Genomic DNA, 16,207 nt, shown 5'->3' with positions numbered 1-16,207 from the left:
GCCCTTCCTGAACCGCGGGAGCCTCCAGTGCTCCCGGTAAGTAAAATTAACGTTGTGACCGCCTGACTCTGGTCACGGCCCGCCGCGGCCATGACACCCAGTCGCGGGGCGCCGCGGCCGGGGTTCCTAACAATATTGATCAACCCCATGGTGTTCTACGAAAATCAAGAACACCCCAGCACTGTGTCACACACACACTTGCAGAAACTTAATAATCCACCACCAAGAGAGCCAGCGAATATCCCTCCCCCTCCCCCTCTCCAACCCATCCCCCCGCTATAATCCAAACACCTACTTGAGCAGGCAGCTCCCCATGGAGGAATGACCCCCCCATCTAGACTTGGTAGCTCTCCTCCCCTCTCCGCCGCACAGAACAATCCATCTGTGCAAGTACACGAGCGCTCACCCCACCCACCAATAATAACTTAGCCAAGGAAACCCCCAAGATAACACCCTAAATAGAAAGGTGAGCAAGTAAAGGAATAAAGTACATCAATTCCAAAGGCTGACATCTCATCCACTCGCTGTTCCAGGTGATGAGGGGCTGTCCGAATGCCTTTGCAGTCTGTGATCAGAGCCTGGCACTCTTTGCCAGCGGGCCTGATCCTCCCTCCTCCTTGCCTGAGTAGATGGATGGCCTGCCAACGGTTCCTAACTCACGTTGATGCCCATCTCCAGCAGAAACGCTTTAGCCGCATCCACTGTCATGACCTTTGTAGCCTTGCCTTGAACAGCGAATTGCAAGCCAAAGGGAAACAGCCAGCAATATTTAATATCTTCTTTCTTTAGAGCCAGGAGAACATACAAAACTCTCTCCTGTTTTTTATAGTAAGAGCCGAGATATCTTGGAATACTTCTACTTTCTGATTCTTCCATAAAATGTGACCTTTTTGTCCTTCCAGCTGAGCTATTTTTTTCTTTTAGAACAAAGCTGTGGAAACAGCCATAATATCTCTGGGGAGAATACCCTTTGGGCTCCCCAAGGCCCTATGGGCTCGATCCAACTTAATCTCAGGTGCCTGGCCAACTTCTTCATCAGATTCCAAGAAAGCTGAGTAAATGCTCATAACCGTGTGGAAACAGTCCGCCAATTTAGGAAGCTCCTGCACCCCTCTAAAACTCAGGTTAGCACACTGGGACCTGTTCTCAAGGTCTTTGTTTTTTTCCTCCATCTCCTGCAGAGTGATCGCCATCTCCCATCCTACCTTCTGTTGGGTCATGAGGTCCACGGCCTACTCATCCAAGCATATTTTGGGCTCCCAATCATGCTGCCCGAGAACAGAGACATCCGACTGCACCTCTGCTATTAGTGTCCCCAGCTCTGTTCTGAGGGACACGAACCACTGGAGAAATTCACCTTGGAATGGCAAGCCTGTATCTACACTCTCCCCCTCCACACTCCTGGGCTCATGGGGTGTGGGCTCAGCCATGCAATCAGACTCCTTCTCTCCCTCAAGGCCCAGGGCATGGCCTACTTCTTGACTGGAGAAGGAGAAGTGCTCGAGATCCAGTTTCTTCTTGCTCATAGCCAACATGGAGCAAAGTAGCAATGACGGATCAGAGCCACGATCGGGGGATTGCAGCAGATTGCTAGTAGCAGGATCGGAGCTAGGGACTCAAGCGTCCATACTAGCCCGGTGATGTCACTCCCCCTCGTTATTGTAATTTTTTAATTTTAATATTAATATAATTTAATAAAAAGATTGAACTCAAAAAAATTAGGCAGATATTCAAAAACCTGCTGAGCAGGTATTTATTTATTATTTATATTCTGCTTTTCAGGCACTTCAAAGCAGATTACATTGTTACTGTGGGTGTTTCAGGTAAGATAGGCTAATCTTTAGCTGGTTATCTTTAGTTGGATATTCAGTGGAACTTAACTAAGGGCCTGATTTACTAAGGCTTTTCTTCCATTCTGTGTTTATGGGAAAAATGCTTAGTAAATGAGGCCCTAAGTTTTCAGGTGACTACTACATTAAATCTAGTCAGTCAAAATTTCACTGGCTAGGTTTAGCATGGCTGTGTTTCCTGGAAAATATAGCTGGATATTGCCGAAAATCAGGCACTAACTGGCTATGTCCTCTTTAACAAAAAAAGCAGGGAGGGACTGTCTGTGTAGCCCGACCCCTTTTCTTCCTCCCTCCCACTCTGCTCCTTAATTTGGAAAAATAACGCCCCCTATTCACCCAACCTGACCCCTCCCTCCCAACTCCCTAACTTAGAAGAATTACTCCCATCTGGAGCAGCCCAACTCTTCCCTCCCTCCCAGAGGTCTTTGGGAAAAAATGGACCTGCGGCCCCAGCTCCTTTCCGCTGTCCCTCGTAATGTGCTTTTTAAACATTTTTTTAAAGAAAAACATGTGCCCCAAAGTCCCATTCTCCTTCCCTCACTTCCTCCCAATGTACTGTTTTATTGAATTTAACCCCATGTTATTAATATGTTAGGCTATGTTCCCTTCAAGAATTTGAAGTCTGTTATATGATCTTGTTCTTATCTATGTATGTTCATAATGTACCCCGCCCTGAACGTAGGAAGGGCGGGTAATAAATGCTTTTTCAATAAATAAATACTTAAAACAATTAGTTCTGTCACTTTCATAAACTTCCCCCTGCCTCTTCCTATCAGTAATTTAAAAAAAAAAAAAAAAAAAAAGCCTGTGGGGATGTCCTGGATCCCCTACCTTTTGCCTGTCTAAATAGGGCTAGAGGGCTGGGGAAAAGGGATCAGCGGTACAGAGCTCTATCCTTATTTGGACAGGAGAGAGACAGAGCAGGAAAACAGTGCACATGCATGACATTTTGAAAAGAACACAAGCTATTTTATCTTCCCTGACTGCCTGGACAACAGATGCAGGTGTAAAGTAAGCCAGCATTTTTAATGCACCTCCCTCATGCAAATTTTCAATGAGAAACAACACTAGTTGTCTCCCCTTTAAAAATTTGCATAAAGTACATGTGTTACAGTCATCTGTGTCGTTGAAAATCGTTACCACTACTTTCAGCACCTGTGGTGCATGAACTTTATTGCCCTTAAGTGAGGATAATTTTATGACACCCTGCATAGAGCTAAAGTCTGTGGGTGCTTTCTACTCGCAGCCTTTAGCCCGATCAGGGGCAACTTTTTGTGTGGAGATTAACATGTATAAAAGTATGCGTGCAAACCCATTCTTCTCCCCAGCTCATCCCTGGAATGCATCTTCGTATTGCGGGTAAAAGCACCTGTGAAATTGGGTTTTGTGCATTATTTTTACTCTCAGAACCCATGATTTCTGTGCGTAAAACAGGGTTTTATATATGTAAAGTACTTTGAAAATCAGCTCCTAAGATCCCAGAATGGGGAAATTAAGAACACAACTTTCCACAGACCTGTCTTTCCCTGGATCAATAAACAAATTTCATGTGTGGGATATCACACCGAGGATTTTGTCCTCTGACCCATAGTGTGAAATCAGAGCCTTGGATGTGTTTGACTCCTAGGTAGAGCAGTTGCTTTGCTCATATCTCTTGCAGGTGGTTAAAATGTCAGAACATCAAGAGCTGAGCTTTCCTCTTTTCTTTTGCCCATTGTGATTCTGGCTTCAGGCTGGCAGCAGGGCCACTTGAGACACTTAAGGGGGCCTTGAGGAAACGTTTGTGGATGGGGCTCCTTTTATTTTTTTTCCATATTGCCCATCATCCTCCCTCGCCTCCCTGACCCTAACACTCTTACCCTTACTTCTTCCCTCTTAACCTGATGCTACTGACCCATCACTCTAACTTTCTTCCTCGGCAGCAGCTGATGGGAGGGCAGCTGTACACTGCCTCCTCCTTCTGCCAATAGTGGGTCAATGCAAGCAATCCTCTACTGTCTTCTGGTCCACCCATGCAAGTGCAGCAGGCGGCATCTTCCTCCTTCTAGACTGGGCGGGCTGGCACAAGCGTAGTGTTAAGGGGCTTCTGCTATGGGCAGGGCCGGTGCAAGGATATTAGATAGCCTAGGTCAGTGGCTCCCAATCCTGTCCTAGGGGATTGGGAGCCAGTCAGTCAGGTTTTCAGGATATCTATAATAAATGTGCATGAGATAATTTTGCATACAGTGGAGGCAGAGCTTGAAAATCTATCTCATGCATATTCATGACAAATATCCTGAAAACCTGATTGGCAAGGAGGTCCCCAAAGGCAGGTTAGGAAACCACTGACCTAACTAACCTTTCAGCCTTGCAGCCCCCCGAGCCAATTAACTTTCAGGCCCATAAGACTCCCCCCCCCCCCCCCCCCCTGAGATTTTGATAATTAAACTCAGTCATTGACCTCTATTTCCACCCTTCCCCCTCTTCAAACAATCCTGTAAAAACATATAATTGAACATCATACCTTTAAATACTAAACTGCATGCATAATATAAATATGTTTCAGAAATCTTGTCATAGTATCTGATGAATATGTCATTTGTGATTTTTTGGAAAGTAGATTGAAAAAAAGTATCAAGAAATACATACATTTTAAAATGAAGAGAAATCCATACTGCATTGGTTTAAACCTTAAGGTACCGGTAATCTCTGAAATGGTTGGCTAGGCTGAACAAGGTTGTTTCCCCTTACTGCTCACCATAGGGAAATAATCAAATTCTGTTGTCACCTCCAGGGCCGGATTTACACATTTCTATGTCCTAGGCCGAAGCACAATTCTGCGCCCCCCTCCCCCTCAAAAGTTGATTTATAATTTTCAATTTAATATGTAATAGTTTATTTTTGAAACATTTTTAAACTTGCGACGAGTGAACCCAGAAGCAAAATAAAACAGACCAAAACCAGTAAAAAAGTTTTCAGCCCGCGGGACCAGCATCGCCCCGCGGAAGTTCTTCTGTCCGACCTGACCCGCGCTGAAATAGTTTGAACCCGACCCTGCCCGCAAAATGCAGACGTCTGCCTGTATAACCTATACGAGATATGACGATTACTTCTTTGGTTAGTTCAAATTATTCACCCAGATGGCGTATTCGATACAAAAAACAGCGAATAAAATTGACATAAAATACAGAAGATTTACATCGATTCTCATCTGACATTATAGGATTTTATTGAAATGTTTTGCATTTTGTGTTAAATTTACATTACACCACATTAAATAATGCTACATAAACAAGCCATAAGTTGTGTATGTTTCATGTTTTGTAATAAAAATCGCAGCCCCCTTATAATTTGGCGAACACCCCTGTCAACGTTTTCTGCTTACGGCTTTCAGCTCTGAGTTAACAAAACAATAAATAAAAGTAGTAACAATATACTTTACATACCTATTTTCAGTAGATATGTATAAGACAAGCGATATGAGCGTAATGAATCACTTGGAATCACTACTGTAACGCCAAATCTGGAATTTTCCTTTAACACGTGGTTTACACTGAGTGTGTGAGAGAGAAATAGCAAATGCTTTATGCCTGTGACTGAGCAAGACAGCGCAAACTGTAGAGATGGGCAACGTAAATGTACCGCTCAATTTATTTAAAGGATATGGATGTAAATTTAAAAAACAGCATTTTATATGGCCTTTTCAAAATAATACTGAAAAATTTGTAAATGTTAGATTGTTATTTCTGCTGTCCCCCTGACTGCTGCGCCCTAGGCCATGGCCTAGGTTGACCTTATGGGAAATCCGACTCTGGCCACCTCAGTAACAATGACACAAACTCCCTCCATTACTAGACCCTTTTGATGTAACACAAAATCCTGCAAAACTGTCACTCCAAACCCAGATAGCATATGTGCCGTACACAACTAACTCCCGGACTCAAATAATAATCTTGTATGAAAAGGCAACATTCCTAATAATCCACCAGGCCTTAAAACAGCCGTACACCTCCTATTGGAAACATAAGAACATAAGATTTGCCATACTGGGTCGGACCAAAGGTCCATCAAGCCCAGTATCCTGTTTGCAGCAATGGCCAATCCAGGTCATAAGTCTGTAGCAGGATCCTAAGGGGTAGATATTCCAGGAATAAAAAATGGATTTTGGCAACTCCACCGTAATAATGGTTTATGGATTTTTCCTCCAGAAATTTGTCCAAACCTTTTTTATACGCAGCTAAACTAATAGCTTTCACCATATCCTTTGGCAACGAATTCCAGGACTTAATTATGCGTTGATTAAAAAATATTTTCTCTTATTACTTTTAAATGTATCACCCAGTAATAGAAAACAGAACAAGCTGGACTGCTACAGATCCCGATGCAGAAACTACATGCTAGCAGAATATCTCACCTTGATCACACCTGCAAAACCCAGAACCTCACCAAATACAGAATGAGGTCACTAATTAGAAATCAAAATAGGCAGACAAATTTAGGCAGAGGTAACAAAGGCAAGTGCCTAGGGCGCATATTCTGAAGGCCACCCCAAAACCAGTAGTCCCTATGCTGCTCTCTGATTTCCAGGGGCAAACCCCCCGTATCCCTGATTCTCTGCCTATGGGCACCATAATCTTCAATCTGGCCCTACACTGCATTGCTCTAGACTTCAACTAATAATAATTTCTGAAAGTTATCTTTTCTTCTTTTTTTCCTCTCTGTGGAGGAATTGCTAGATATTTGACTTGGGCCCATAAGGGACCACCAAGATTTTCATTTCCTTAAATTTATAAATTGCTTTATTCAATAAATTCAAAGCGATGTGGAACCAAATATAGAGAACAAACACAATAAACTTAATCATAAGCTCCCCTCTCTCTGGGAATAATCCTAGAATCCAGTAATAACACAGAACAGAGTTATTGAGAATATGCTGGCCTTATAAAGTACGCCAATCATACAGGCAAACACACTGGAAGAGTCAAGGGGATACACTATACTGCTGGATTCTTACATGATCATGTACTGCCAGTTTCTTATTAAGCAGCTCTCAGCAGCTCTGGTCCACTTGGTGATGCATTCCTTCTTTTCAAAAATTTAGTTAACCCTTCACCATCCTACATATAACAAAAAATAAATTGTGCTTTACTTTTTCAATAACATTTTTATTTATAACATGCCTAACATCAAATCCCAAAATGTGGTACAATATTAAAAACAATCAAAAACATGCATACTTTAAAAGCAATAAAAATACAAAGCAATAAAACCACTTCCCAAACAATGTAAAACAGTATTATAAAGAAAAACATATTAAGAAGCATTAAAATTATTCAGAGGGCCTGAGCAGTAAATTAACCTAGCTGGCCTTTGTCCTCTGGCATGTGTGAACAGGCACTCTGGGCTATTTCTATTCCAAACCTTCTAGACCATAATGCCTAGCAGTTATGATCCATTCTTAGCCAGAAATTCCACAGTTGGAAAGGGCCATAGCAAGGTGTTTGGTGTAGTTTCTTTAAGAGCAATTATCCTAAAGGGCTTTGGGGTAGATTTTAAAAGGTTGCGTGCGGGCATACATGTGCACCCACTACCCAACGAGCACACATGCACGCCTGATTTTATAACATGTGTATGGGGCAGGGGTGTGGCCACTTTTGTCTCATAGTTGGTAAGCCCTGGTAGGAGAGGTGGGGCTAGTAGGCAAGCGCATTAGGAGGTTGGAGATTTTGCTTTGGAAGAAGAGAGCCAATTCGTCAGCTTTGGATTGAGCTAGGTCATTAGGGATGGATGGTGCATTAGTTTGTGTTAGTTTGGCTACATCAGGACCTGGACTCAGGAACAGACATCAGGATCTGGACTCAGAACAGACATCAGGATCTGGACTCAGGAACAGACATCAGGCTGAAGAGACGTCTTCAGGAGTATCTGGATAGATGAAACATAGAAACAGAAACAGAAACATAGAAATGACGGCAGAAGAAGACCAAACGGCCCATCCAGTCTGCACAGCAAGCTACGCAGTTTATCCATTTTTTTTTCCAAAGCAAAATCTCCAACCTCCTAATGCGCTTGCCTACTAGCCCCACCTCTCCTACCAGGGCTTACCAACTATGAGACAAAAGAATCTCTCTTGAATCATTTGAGCCCACCACTGCTTTAGAGATCCAAACGCTTCTAAAGAAAATGAAACCTTCCTCCCATCCCTTCGACCAAATCCCAACGAAACTTCTCCTTCTAATACCTGACATCATCTCCAAACCCCTGGCTGATATAATAAACTGCTCACTTTCTCAGGGAATCTTTCCAGATGACTTTAAAACTTGCCTCTCTTAAACCCCTCCTAAAGAAACCAAATTTGGATCCAAAAGATCCCAACAACTGCCCAATTTCCAAGCTTCCTTTCATAGCCAAGATTATGGAAAAATTAGTCAATTTGCAACTCTCCAATTACATTGAAGATCACAAAATATTGTACCCCACACAATACGGGTTCCTCAAGGCTTTAAGCACCGAAACCCTACTCATATCTCTGCAGACCATCTCATCATGGGCCTGGATAAAGGACAATCCTTTCTACTGATTCTTCTTGACCTCTCGGCGGCTTTCGATACGGTAAACCACTCCATCCTCCTCAACCAGCTGTCGGACATTGGAATTACAGGAACTGCATTTACATGGTTCAAAACATTCCTCAGTAATAGAGGTTTCAAGGTCAAAATCAACAATAATGAATCCCCCTGTTACAACTCCTCCCTAGGAGTTCCTCAAGGCTCCTCCCTATTCCCCACTCTTTTCAATATATACCTTCTTCCGCTATGCCAGCTTTTAACCAACCTCAAACTAAAACACTTCCTATACGCTGATGACATGCAAATCTTAATCTCCATCAAAGAATCCATCACCAAAACACTCGAGCATTGGGAAAATTGCCTCCGAGAGATTACCCGTCTATTCGCTAGTTTAAACCTAATATTAAATTCAGCTAAGACTGAACTCCTCCTCATCTCCCCGGAACACAGTAATACCCCACAAAGTGCACCATCTAATATATTCGTCACCCAAGCAAGAGACCTAGGAGTATTAATGGACAACTGCCTGAACCTAAAAGCATTCAACAACACAACCAAGGACTGCTTTTACAAACTGCAGGTACTAAAAAGAATCAAACCACTCCTTCACTTCTAAGACTTCAGAACTGTTCTCCAAGCCATAATTTTCTCTAAGATAGACTATTGTAATTCTATCTTGCTAGGTTTCCCTTCCTCCTCCATCAAACCTCTTCAGATGCTCCAAAACGCGACAGCCAGAATCCTGACAAACACTAGAAGAAGACACCACATCTCTCCCATCCTTAAAGATTTACACTGGCTGCCAATACATTTCAGAATTCTTCACAAGTCCATCACCATCATCCTTAAATCCATCCATAACCAAGCCCCCCTTAATCTTCAGATCCCGCTCAGACTGCATACCTCTTCCAGACCCATCAGAGAAGCCTACAAAGGATCACTGCATGTCCCCCAAACCAAATCTACTCATCATCGAACATTCAGAGACCGGGCCTTCTCTACAGCAGGACCATCTATTTGGAATTCCATCCCCCCGGATCTCAGACAGGAACCATGCTTACTAACTTTTAGAAAAAGGCTTAAGACTTGGTTGTTTAAACAAGCCTTTCCCGAATCTAACTGAAGCACCGCAACAACTTTCAGCACAATGTAAATAATTGATCATCCTACTGTTAAATTACTCTAGCTTGGTTTTCCTCTTCCCCCAGTTTCAGCTCCCTTGTTTTATTGTAACTTTCTTGCTCCTCTTCATTTGTTAATCGTTCAAGGTTTCCTACACCCCCCGTTAACTGTAAACCAGCATGATGTGATTGTATCATGAATGCCGGTATAGAAAAGCTGTAAATAAATAAATAAATGTCTATTCCAAGTCCATATGTGTTGCGTTCGTGCCTCTTCTCGCCCCTCCCTCCACCCTCTCTACTTGGGATGCGACTCCCTTCGGCTCTGACGGACAATGCAGCCGCGACTTCTCTCCGCCTCCTTGGTCCCGGTTCCCTCGGGCTGGCCTGACGCTATGGATCCTCCATGTTCCTGATGACATAAGGGCACGCACACGCGTGCTCCAGATTTTGTACCAGCAAGGGCGCAAACCTCGGGGGTGTCCCCCTGTAGTGACGTCATCCATTTGCACTTTAAAAGGTCTTTGTTTGCTAATCTCTAACGAGTTAGCAAGGAACTCCAACGGGACTTGATTCGGCAGTCCACGATACTTGCAACAACGATCTGAGTCAGCCGGGGAACCCGTCCCCACTGCTCAGCCTTTTCAAATTTACCAGGAGTACCCGCTCCACTCTCTCTTCTTGATTTCAGATTGCTAGAACACTCGGAAGACTCCTCATTTCCTGGAAGCAATCGCGGATGTGAACACAATGAGTTCTATTACATAGGAATCGGTACTAGCTCCACGAGGGCCTACATTCCTATTGCTTTGAAGACTCCCTTCCGTCCAAGACGTTATCGCAGGTACAAGATCAAGAGATACATTGGCAAGATTACAGATAGGAACCGGTACTCGCTCCACAAGGGCCCATGTTCCTAGAATCTTATACAGCCTCTCTTCTACTCTAGAAGTCATTTCATATACAGCTATTGTGAGTTCTTATTACAGACTGTTTGTGGGAATCAGTGCTCGCCTTTGGCACCTGTTCCTGAATGTACTGAAGACTCTCTGTGGCATAGAGACCATTGCAGACATCTACTATTGTGAGTGTACCATCTTGTATCCAGCATACTCTGTCTACTCACTACCTCCAGTCTCTCTCTACAGCTCAGCGACCCAGAGATTATATTCCAGTATCAGAAGGACTACAGCCTTGCCGGACACAGCGACTTACTACTGCCACCTCTGGTGGTCCAGCTTCCAGTCTAATAAAGAACTATTGTGTTTATCTCATATTCTAGCCTAGCCGATGGTTCCTCTCAGGATCTCCTCCTGGGGCGCTGTCATTTGCCATCGGCCCAGGGATTCACCATTTCCTCCAAGTGGTCATTCCTTTCACTATTGTCACCTTGTGGGAGCCAACAACTACAGACCACTGACTCCGCTCACGGAAGTATTATATAGACAGCTACTCCTCTTTCTCTGAGACTTGCCAGCAGCTTATATATATATACAGATTGCTACTCCGTATAGATTGCTATCTCAATAGCGAAGTACTATATACCTATTGCCAACTCCTCTTCCTTGGAGAGTTGATCCATAACAGATTGCTACTCCTTAGCAGATTGATACAGCTTGCTACTTCCTTTCCTTATAGGAGCATCTAACAGCAGTTCGCTAATAGAATTACAGATAGCTAACTCCCCCCTCTGTCCTTGTTCTATGTTTTTCTTCTGAGTCTACAGTGTGGTCCACGACCAGCCCCATGTGCTGTGTAGGGCGCCTGAGAAACTCGCCTTCCTCATCCCAAGTCTACGTCTCAAAGTCCACTTCTAAGGCTCCATGTCTCTATGCTCTTCGCCTGAGTCTTCAGTGTGGTCCGCGACCAGCCCCATGTGCTGTGTAGGACGCATGAGGGACTCGCTTCCCTTGCCTAAATCTACATCCCAAGTCTACGTCCCAAGTCTCCATGTATTCGTTCCAAGTCTACGGTCCAAGTCTGACTGCCGGCATGCTATCCCCAGCAGCAGCAAATATGGCCGCTGTGCCAGGAGCCTGACTCCACCCCTGCCCTGCCCCAGACCGCCCCACCCCTTCCCCATCCCTTTTTGCAAGCCCTGGGACTTACATGTGTCCCGGGGCTTTATGCACATCGCCAGGCCTTTTCAAAATAGGCCCGGCGCGTGTAAACCCGGTTACACGCATAACCCTTTTAAAATCTGGCCTTATGTGTACTTTCCTATAAAGGAGAGACCTCCAGACTCACTTTCATCAAACTGTACTACTTAATTGATACTATTACTAAATATTAATAATATTTGCATTGGTGAACCTACAGTGATCATGAGGCATCTTGGTTGCTCTCAGGATTCTTTGTGATTTAGTATGTTGTCCCGATTACAACACTTTCTACATCTCTGATGCACATATTATCACATCTCGGTATGTAGAGCGCAGGCTATGCTTGGCCTCTTTTTTATACAAGAACTATTTTCATAGATTGGGAGATCTTATGCCAGCCTTTTTGTCAATATTCACAGTAACCTAACAGAGCTCATGATGTTATGTTGGCATATAACAGGTAATAGATCTCTAGTGTACCTTTAGGGAGTGGGGAGAACCAATAACCGAATACTCGACAGATAGCAACCAGCAGCAGGTTGAATGATCCCCCAGGGGGGGTGTGTGGACCCCAGCGGCAGATCAAGCGGTCCCCTAGGAGGGTGTGGATCCCAGTGACAGACCGTGAGGTGGAGTCAGGTCCCCAGGACGGTGTGGACCCCAGCGTTGGCACAGACCTTTCAGCGGAGCAGAAGCGGCACAGAGGAGATGGTTTAGATACAATGGACCCCCTAGGGCAACACTGCCCACCAACCCAGTTGCATCTTTTCACATGGGTGAGACTTAGAAAAAAAAGGGGGAGGATAATAATAATACTTGATTAAATGGGAACACAAGGGGTCCCTTCTATTCTATCATGATGGTATACTATGGGGGCCAATAACCCCAAATTGCCAAATATTAAATGTTCTTGCTATCTTGTAGAAATGTATATAGTTGTGTGGCCTGAGACTACTAACCATGAGTAGATAAGTATGCTATTTGACATCCTATTAGCGATGTACATAGTCATGTAGAAATGTATATACTTATATAGTCTAATAAACCTGTTCACTAGAGATGTGAATCGAAACTGGAATCGGTTCGGATTCCGGTTCCGATTCACATGTGGGGTTTTTTCCATCGGGCCCGATCGCGGTTTTGTTTATTGGCTGCGTCCCAGCCGATAAACAAAAAACCCACCCCGACCCTTTAAAAGTAAACCCTTAACTTTCCCCACCCTCCCGATCCCCCAAAAAACATTTTATTTATTTATTTATTTATTTATTTATTTAACAGTTTTTAATATACCGACGTTCGTATGGCACATCACGCCGGTTTACAAGTAACTCAATTAAAGGAGGAATTACAATGAACAGGGGGCCGGGGATGGGAGCAGGCCAGAAAGAGGAGGGGGGTAATGGAGACAGGAGAAGAGAGGGAAAGATAGGTAGCGTGAAATAGAGAATAAAGAGCAACCGTGAAGACAATAGAAGGAACATATTTACAGAAGGATCTATTTACAATAGTTACATCTAAAATAATATTAATTACTTCAGTTTCATTGAAATACTTTATAAAATTGCAGAACGAAAAAAAAAAAAAAAAAAAAAAAAAAGGGAGGGCAGGCAGCGGGAGGTGTCTGGTGGTCCCGGGAGCGATCTCCCGCTCCGAGCCGTCCTCCCGCTCTCGGGCCATCAGCTGCCACTAATCAAAATGGCGCCGATGGCCCTTTGCCCTTACCATGTGACAGGGTATCCGTGCCATTGGCCGGATCCTGTCACATGGTAGGAGCACTGGATGGCCGGCGCCATCTTGTGCTCCTACCATGTGACAGGGGCTGGGGAGATAGCGGGAGATCGCTCCCGGGACCCCCACTGGACCACCAGGTACCTGTAAAAGGTTTTTTGGGGGGGGGGGGGGGGGGGGGGGAAGCTAAGGGGTTACTTTTAAAGGGTCGGGGTGGGTTTAGGGGTTATTTTTGTGTGCAGTTTTTCCCGCCCTCCCCCAAAACGATAAGGGAACCCCCACGATCAATATCGTGGTGTTTTCCTATCATTTTGGGGGAGCCCCCAATTTCTGACGATTTTGAAAATATCAACGATATTTTCAATCGTCCGAAGCCCGATTCACATCCCTATTGTTCACAGTCCCATTTGTTTCCTGGGGTGAAGGGAGAGAAAGCCCACCTACTAATACCTTCTTCCCCAGGTGGAGGCACCAGGCTCCAAGAACATGAGGACCAATGGAGCCTGCCCTAGGGGGGCTCCCACTAGGTTACTCCCGGACCCAGCAAGGTAAGTGGTCAAGGGGGCATTACATAAATTTGGTTAAGTAGAAATTCTTCTACAGTTAAACCACTGGCTCTGGACTTGGGGATTTTTCAAATTACTCCCTCAAAACAAGTATGAGATTTAGGTATCCAGTTAGATGAAAATCTTACTATAAAGTAGAACATCAATAAATTAATCAATATAGGTTATGCCAAGTTACGTATATTACAACTGAAACCTTTATTAACTTTTCAAGATTTTCGTACTGTATTGCAAACTCTTATTTTCTCAAACCTAGACTATTACTGAGTCTTCCCGCAAGTCTTTTAAAACCTTTAAAATTATTACAAAATGCCTCAGCCAGACTCTTATTAGGAACTAAGAAATTTGAACACATTACACCCACACTGATTTCACTGCATTGGCTATCAGTACAATCCTGAATTTATTACAAAGTATTAACACTAATATTCAAAACAATTCATTCAGTGATACTGGTCTGATTGGTGTGAAATTACAACGACACACACCTCAGCGAGCACTAAGATCCTAAAATAAAGGTCTACTGATTGTTCCAACAATATGGAGTGTACATCTGACCCAAGTAAGAGACCATGTGTTTTTTATAGTGGGTCCAAAGCTTTGGAACTCACTACCTGAGATGTTACATTTGATACCAGACAGAAAGATGTTGTGAATTTGCTTGTGTTCCTTACAGCAGAATCTTTCATATGTGGATTTTTTTCATGCAGTCTCTTTGTCCACCATTCCTGTGAGATGTTAGTAAAGATCATAACAGGAATAAAAGTAGATGTCAAGGCTTTGCTGGACTCCATGACTATCACTATTAGTTTTCATGAGGAGGTATCTGTGACAACCTTGTAGACCATGGTCTCTAGGGGAAAGATCTAGTCAGTAGTAATGTGTGTTGGCATGTTTAGTCGTCACATCTTAGTGGAGATTTTGATAGAGCGCTTAGAAGAGCAGGAAGCATGTATGGAAATGTTCACTGAGCACACAGCAATTTTTTCTGTGTCATTTATCACCCTAAAGTTCACAGGTATTATGGTATGAATATGATTGTCACTAGGTATCACACTCCCTTGACTTCAGGAATAATGGAAGTGATCTGAACTTTGAATCAGCAAGTGTGATATGGCAAGTGATTTATGCCTTGCCACATAGCAGTATATCCTCAAACATGTAGGTATATAATCTGGCACATGAAGTACTCAGTATCAAGCATACAATAATGCACTGTATAGGACCTACATATTAAGGGCTAATAGCATTGCAAATAGCTTCTGCAGGTCGACAATGCCCAATATAGTGTCATCATAGTGTTATGTTCTGGCGTGTTTGTGGACCCTGGATCGTAGTGAGAGCTGTCTCCACCCATAGGGAGGAGCCCTGTGGGGACTCACCACGATAGGCGTGGCCTCAGCTGAGACAGACACAAATAGTAACGAGACTTTATTAGACTGGAACGTAGATGAAGTACCCACCGAGTGGGAAGGAAGACCAATCCAGAGTAGTAAGGTGGCTCAGTGATGATATCCCTGGTAGTGGCCCGCCGCGCAGGGTACACCGAGAATCAGCACTGTCATTGACAAGAGAAGGACTGATAAAGCAGGAGGGTAGGTTGTCTAAGAACGCCATGTGGGCAACAAAGTGGATTAGACACCAAAATAAGTCCAAGTGTATCTTTTATTTGAGAGGAGACTTAAATTGAGAGGAGACTTAAATTCATGCAAGGGCCCGATTGGGCACTTGCATGAATTTAAGTCTCCTCTCAAATAAAAGATACACTTGGACTTATTTTGGTGTCTAATCCACTTTATTGACAAGAGAAATGCAGGAGGGCAGCAGAGCTGGGTAGATGAAGGTACTCACTCTGAAGTGTAGAAGATGGTCTGCTGAGGCGAGCATGGTAGTGGCCCGACACACGGGGTACACTGGAGGTTCCATCAGCAAGATGGTAGCAAACGTGAAGTGTACTCACAAGGCTGAACGAGGCTGGGTCCCAATCAAGAGTAGATGGATTCTCCAGACAGGAAGGCCCTCCAAAGAGTGGATAGCCAGAACGCGACAAGGCCCCTGAGGAGCTGGTACCTAAAGCGTCCAAGTCCCGGAGTTCAGGAACAATTCAGAATAGTGAAGCGTCTCCAAGTGGAGTGGAATTCAGCAGGAAGGAAATCCTTGCTAACTCGTAGGAAGCATAGGATGGTGTTATTATTTGTGATAATTGTGGGTGGATCCTTGGACCGGTGGCAGATGACCACGCCCACAGGGGCCGACTTCAATTTTTTTTTTTTTTTTACTTTTGGTAACTTT

This window comes from Rhinatrema bivittatum, chromosome 2, assembly GCF_901001135.1.
Source record: "Rhinatrema bivittatum chromosome 2, aRhiBiv1.1, whole genome shotgun sequence".
NCBI classification, from domain to species: Eukaryota; Metazoa; Chordata; class Amphibia; order Gymnophiona; family Rhinatrematidae; genus Rhinatrema; species Rhinatrema bivittatum.
The sequence above is the reverse complement of the archived record's forward strand: the minus strand, read 5'-3'. Positions refer to the sequence as shown.